Genomic DNA, 7,505 nt, shown 5'->3' on the forward strand with positions numbered 1-7,505 from the left:
CACAGATGCACTTAACGTTTGAACTAAAAATTCCACTTCTAGGAACTTATCACAAAGTACACATTTAACAATGCAGAAATATACATATCTGATATTAACCATTGCCGGTTAAGCATTGTCACTGCAAACTAATTGGAAACTATGTATGTCCTCAAACATAGGTAATTCACTGAATAAACGTCAGTTTATAAACCCAGTGGTGTATCATGAAGCTTTATAAAAACAATGAGAAAGATCTTCATGAAATGATGGAAAGTTGTATTTAGGATATATGTTACATTAAAAAAAAAAAAGCAGAGTGCTTATTTTTGCAAAGAGAAACAGCAAACACAGAAAAAAGTAAAATTGGTTACCCACAAGCAGGGCAGGAAGAGGTGGTGGTGTGGGGGGAGTGGGAGGGAGCCATACAGAGTAGAAGTAAAAAGCAAGCATGACATTTTTCTGAATATAATTTTTTGGTACAGTTTTGACTTTTGGAAGCACACTAATGTTATCTACATATTCAAACAAATTAAGCCAAGATGGGAGTTTAAAAAAGAAAAATCCAACTCTAAATGCCAATATACAAATAAAACCTAGTAGGTTTCAAATAAATAACAACAATACTGAAAGCAGGGGGGTGGGGAACAAAGAGCTAACCCAAATAATTTCTTAACATGGAACTTTGTATATGCTTAGTTTAGAGGAAAAGGAATGTAAAACAGATCTTGGATTCTTTTTAATAGATTAGGTTTGGGTATTTTGGTTTTTTTAGTAGTATGGATGTAGCCGTTCTGAAAATTATTTGATGTGTTGAGCAAATGCATCACTCTGCTAAGAGCAGTTTTCGTTGTGGAAGGAAGATAAAAATACGCAATGTGGGGTTGAATTAGCATTGGAGGTTGTGATGTGGTAATGACCCTGAGCCTTGTCTTTTAAGACATTTTGCCTTTTGAGGATATGTTTTAGGATAAACATACAGTATTTTTAATATTTTTAAATTTACCTAATATACGGATATACGGAAGCGATAAACTTTAAGTGTATGTGTTTACTTGGTCCCCAAATATTCAATTCTTCTTTACTCTTCAAGCAGAGTGACATACAGTTGTTTTAACAGTTACCCCAGGTCTGTCCCAGGCAAACCGGGACATGTATTCAGCCTACACATACTACACATACTCCTCATAGACGTTTGATCTTTTTTCCCTCTTTACCAGTTTTCACTTTGTGAGTCCTCTGAGAGTAGGAAAATGCAAGCCTGAACTGGTTCACTCATCTGCCCCTGAAAATAGCCCTTTCTGTTCAGGACCAGCAATCATAGGAGGCTTACCTTATCCTGGAATGTGTATCTTTGCATTGGTTAAAATCTAATGTGTGTCATTGACTGATCAGAGACTTTTCTCATTTGTAACATATGGGGGATAATAGCTTGCTGGTTATATAGAATTAAATAAGGTGATCTGTCATAAGGTACATAGAGTAGTTCACTTCACTCAATAAGTAGTAGGATTATTTTATTGTTGTTACTTTTCTTGTTACTGTTTTTCTTTAGCATTAACCTCCAGTGTGTAGCTTGAAAATATAATCTAATTTTCACGAATAACCCATTACAGATCAGTCATGTATGAATTTATTTAAACCTCTTTGGGAACTATAATTCCTGTTTCACTTTTTAAAGTAATGACTTCCATAAACTTTGTTTCCTGCTGTGTAATATGGCATTTTGTTTAAATTGTTTTAACTTAGCTCTTCCAAGCATCAATGGATTCCTTAGAGCTCTAAAAACCCAGTATTTTGTGTATAAATTTGTTTTGATATAATTCACATCCTTGAAACTTTTATAGGTGCCAATCATAGCCTTTCCTGCTCATTATTATTCTAGACCCAATGATTTTGTTTGTATTGTTTTAAAATTCTATTTGAATCCAGAAATCTGAAACCTAGTCTTAGCTTCATGAGTGGGATGGAGGTAGAAGCTTATTCTAGGACAGAACCTATTTTGTGACCTTCTCACTGATGGTCTCCATTACCCCTAGCTCTTAAAATGGGCTTTTGAGAGTCTGGATGCTACAGTCAGCAGATGACTGTAGAGAAATGATTCCTAACAGGGCTCCAGAGAGTGGTATTATTGTACTATCAGCTCCAATGGCTCCTCTTTCTCAAATTGAATGGAGATTTCCTAGACCCTTTCTTTTATGTATGTACCTTGCCTGGGTTTCAGGTAGATCATTGTTCCAAAGAATAGAACAACAGCAGGCTCAATATTAGGCATTTTCTGGGTGCATTTTAAGGATTAGCATGGTTCTGTCTCTTTGTAAGAGACACATACACACAAAAAACCGTGAGGTCTGATTTATATCTTTGAGGACCAAAGTCTAACGGTGACCTTCACAAAGACATATATAAACTAGAAAACAAGACAGTGCAGGCTACTTGTGCTATGCAAGTTGAAAAAAATTAGCATGAAGAAGAAACAATGTACCTCACTGGTATACTCAAAATCCCTGCCAAAGGAAGGAATCAGAGAGGAGAAAACATATATAATATATATCATTTTATCAAATATGTGTGCAGATATTATTTTATAAATGTGTAAGTGCATCATTTAAAAATCAAAAAGCTGTCAAAGCTTTATAATTTATAAAGCAGTTCCTGCCCCACCCCTCCCCAGGACCAATCCCAGATGCAAATCGTGTTCAACTTTTAGAGATTTCTTTTTCTATTATTAGCCAAAATATTTCAAAACAACATTTAAATACTCCTAACTTCTATTTCAGTTTTAGATAGGTTCTGTTGGCTCTCCTTTGGAAAAGGGGGATTTAGCTTTCTTAAAACTCTACACACACACGTTGTCACACAGATATGTACGCTCTTCCTCATACATCGCTCGTATCACACTCTTCTTGCATCCTCCCAATATAGTTATGCCATAATTTTTACTTTAAAAAGAGTTATTTAAATATTTATTGTTGAGCCAAGCAATTTTGAATTTAACCTTCTTTTTTTGTAAATTTAGGTTTGCATTTTATTTCCGGCACAATCATTTTCTTTCCCTTGGGGTTAGCAACTTGAACCGAGTTGCGCTCTCGGTTCAAGATGAGGAACCCCTTCTCTTCTCTCTCCTGGCCTCTTCCCTCTTTCCCTTCTCCCTCTCTCTCCCTCTCTTCCTTTCCCTAGCCTCGCCACCATTTCCATTTCTCCAGGACCTAATATCCATTTATCTGCAAGCATTCTTTCAAATATCCTCTCACAATAGTCTACCAAAATTTCAGCTACTAAACTCTGTCCATTTTTATTTCTTTTTTTAAAATTTCTATGTTTTATTTATTTCTGAGTGAGAGAGAGAGAGGCAGTGTGAGCAGGGAAGGGTCAGAGAGAGAGGGAGACACAGAATCCAAAGCAGGCTCCAGGCTCTGAGCTAGCTGTCAGCACAGAGCCTGACGTGGGGCTCGAACCCACAAACCGTGAGATCATGACCTGAGCTGAAGTCAGATGTTTAACCGACTGAGCCACCCAGACGCCCCATGTCCATTTTTACTTCTTGAAGACATCCCTCTGGGTGCCCTTCCTCTGTCTCCAGTCTTCCTCTCCACCTGCTGTCCTTCCCATTGCCTTGACCATCACTTGGCAATTCTCTCTGCCTCTCTCCTGTAATGAATTTTTTATTTCTTGGATATCATATCTTGTTTGTTTTTTATTTTCTTCCTCATTTTGGGGAGGCATTCCTTTAATATAGCCTCCTTTGAAAGAATACTTGGAAGGTAACTGTGTGAGCTCTTAAACACCTAAGCTTGTCTTTAGTTTGACCTCACACCTATGTTATAGTTTATCTGAAGAGAAATCTCAGTTGGAAATTACATTCCCCCAGAATTGTGAGAGCCTTGCTACATTCTCTTCTGTCTTCCAGTATTGATGTTGACAAATAGTATTCTTTTTGGAACTTGGTGATAATATGCTTTGGCATACTATTTTTTCAGCCATTATCCTGGGTGCATATTGAGCTCATTAATAGAGAAAGTCATGTACTTCAATTATGGGGATTTTCCTTTATGTTTTTTCTTATTTCATTTGCAAGTTTCTTCTTCTGTTTTCCCTTTCAGCTACTTCTGTTAGTAGATATTGGAGACTTAAATTGTCTTCCCATTTCTCCTATTTTCATAGCTTCATCTTATTTTACTTTTTTCGTTTCCTGGAATAATTCTTTTGATTTAGTCTGTAGCTCCAAGTTGAATGCTTTATACCTGCTATCATATTTTTAATTTATAAGAGTTTTTGTTCTTTTGAGTCTTCCTTTTCTACCTCATTCTTTTCTTATCTCCAGGAATTAGTAAGCTGAATCTTGTCTCTCTGAAGACTGAAATATTTTAAAGTTATTTTTTCTGATCTTTGGATTGCTTTTCTCTCCTCCAGTTACCCTTTTTAATATTTGTGTTTTGATCTTTGTCTTTCACGAGAAGAGCGCACAAATATCTGATGTGGCTTAGCTGATGACTGATGTAAAGAATGAATTATCAAAAAGCTCATTGGGTCTTTGTGCCTCCGAGTGGCTTCCTGCCTGGTGTAGGTTTATGTGGCTGGGAGAGCTGAGAGGTCCCATACCATTAGCATAAATTCAGGGCACAGTTCAGTTTCTTAGAAAGAAACCTAGATCTCCAAATCTCTAATCAAGAAACAGGTTCTTTTTATTTTTTCATTTTTTAAAATTTATTATTATTATTTTTTAAATTCTGAGAGCGACAGAGAGTGCAAGCAGAGGAATGGCAGAGAGATAGGGAGACGGAGAATCCCAAGCAAGCTTCGTACTGTCAGCACAGAGCCCAATGCAGGTCTTGAACTCACGAAATTCTGAGATCATGACCTGAGCCGAAACCAAGAGTCAGACACTTAACCAATGGCGCCACCCAGGGACCCCAAGAAACAGGACTTTCTTGATAAAATAGACTCAACATATACCCAAAGTAATCTCCTGTCAGAGCCTTGTAAGGCTGGCTTTCAACAAGTTGGGGAAGGAGGCCAGGGGTGGTGGGAGCAGGCTCACTATTCCATTAGAGGCTTCAGCAGATCCCCATTTTCCAGTAAACAGTCAGTTGGGTCTAGTGGTCAAATGTCCACATTGTTTCTGGATCACTTCTAGGATTAAGTTCCTCCTCTTCTGTCTGAAAGAGGAGGGCAGTTTCCACTCAGTGCTGGGTTGGGGAGGAAATCTGGGGGGCAGGGGCCTGAAATAGTACAGGACAACCAATTCAATCTGACTTGAAGATAAACAATGCTTTTTCTTATAAAAGTTGTGACTTGAAGTATTCTGGGTTGTCTACCTGAAATTCACATGTAACTGGGCATATGCACTGTACTTGTTCAACCTCGTGATCCTATTCTGGAGTGATTACAGACTTTCAACCACCATTGTTGATTTAGGCCAATCGCCACTTCTACTTTCCATGGCGTCTGGCTGGAATGACTGATTTTTGAAGATTGATGAGGTTCTATGGTAAAAGTAAATTTGCTGTTGGCTCATTCTTGCCCTGCCCCCAGCATAAGCTGCAGTTCTCTTCATATACGAAGTCAGCTAACATTATCTGGCTTGTTTCCACATTCTAAAATGGTTTGTTTCCTCTCATCTTATCTATAATTGAGGGTTTATATTAAAACAAACAAACAAACAAATAAACTACACCCACAAGAACTCTTAACTTCCATTTTGGTGGAATTTCATATGTTTTTCAATTTACTGTGTTTAATCAGGATTCTTCAATAATGTTGCTAAACATGTGAATAATAAGTGGCAATAAGAGCATTTCATGGCTGTCTGGTTAAACATAGAAGATTAACCACAAGCATTTATCTTCTCTTTGTCTGAAAGCCACAGTAAATGATGCCAAAAGGACTTGAAAACCTAAGAGTTGTAAGAAAACGCTTTTAAAGTCAGGTTTTTGGAAGACAGGACATCTGAACTAGCTGTCTAGAATGGAGGGACCTGATGACTGTTAAGAAGCAACAGATTTTCCCCACTGCACCCTGAGGCTGATCATCCTTGGAAAATACCAGCTACCACAGCAGTTGAGGTTGATGGGCTGGGTTGACAACAGGCTCATTAGTTTAAAGTCTGTACATGGATGATCCCTCAGACAGCTTCCCATGTGCTGGGCATCCAGATAACTCTCCCCCCAACCCATCCCCACCCTGACGCTGGACTAATTATTCTCTCAAGAAACTGAAATGGAAAAGACCTATAATGTACATCAACATAGGGAATAACATGGGTGCCCTATGAGGTCCAAAGCATGAGATTAATTGAAAAATATAGAGAGAGGAGTTCAGTGCTCTCCTCTCTTCTTGCTCCTAGAATTCTCTCAGGTGTATATCTTATCTTCCTCCCTCATACGAGATATTAAGAGATTCTCTGCAGACAGAATAGCCCAGAACAAAGATCTCCCTCCATGCACTGATACTGAAGGATCCTCTAATGAAGAACACAACTCATGGCTTCATTGTCCTTAAGTGCCACCTAGAACTGAAGGAGCCTACATGCAGCTACATAGAAGTACCAGCCAGCTTTTTGTGGCTTTCCTCTTAAATATGAACAGACTTTAATATGAACAAACGTGGATTACCAGACTTCAGACTTTTGAGGAATGCCTTGGATATGAAGGAAAACACAAACAGGAAAAGGATTTCGAAGAAAAAACAATAATACACAGAGCACAAAAAACTTCAAAACATTTATGATTAATACTTCCTGAGAACAGACAGAAGATATTGAACCCCCCAAAAAAGAGAGAACAGAGTGCTATAAAGTGAATGAAACAATCAAACAAGAAAGAGAAGTTGTAAATTAAATATAGTTGAAGTAAAAATTAAAAGGTGGGAAGATAAAATTTAGGAAATCTTCCAGAAAGCAAAACAAAGAAGCTGAGAAAGATAACAAAATTAATGCTAAATTAAAGATGGATACAGACAATCTGACATCCAAGTAAGTGTTTAAGAAAAATAGAGCAGAGAGGAGAAATTATCAAAAAAAAATATGAGAAAATTCTCGGAGCTAGCAGATGCGCGCGCGCACACACACACGGACACAAGAATATTATTCAGAAACTTCAAAAAATGGGGGCAAAAGAGAAAGTTTTAGGAGAGGATAAAGAAAAGACTGATCACATCAAGAAACTGGATTCAGAATAGTGACGAGTATTGCCTCAGCCATCTGGGATTCTAGAAGACAGTAATTCTTAGGGAAAATTATTTCCAATCTAGAAATCTGTCTCCAGCCCAAATACCTGCTAACATGTAGAACATTGATTCTCAAGTTACTGTGTATGCAAGTCAGCTGGGGTCTTGTGACATTGGTGTTTGGCCTTCTGTTTGTGTAGCCAGGGGCTGGGATTCTGCCTTTCTAACACGTTCCCAGGTGATGCCAATGCTTCCGGTCAGTGACCCACACTTTTAGTAGCTTTCAGGTATTAGAAGGTGGCCAAAAAATTAAAGGAGTGAGCCAGATAAGAATACTGGAGGCAGGTGAATAAACACAG

The sequence above is a fragment of the Hyaena hyaena genome, unplaced genomic scaffold, assembly GCF_003009895.1.
Source record: "Hyaena hyaena isolate Hyena2069 unplaced genomic scaffold, ASM300989v1 scaffold_171, whole genome shotgun sequence".
Lineage (NCBI taxonomy): Eukaryota > Metazoa > Chordata > Mammalia > Carnivora > Hyaenidae > Hyaena > Hyaena hyaena.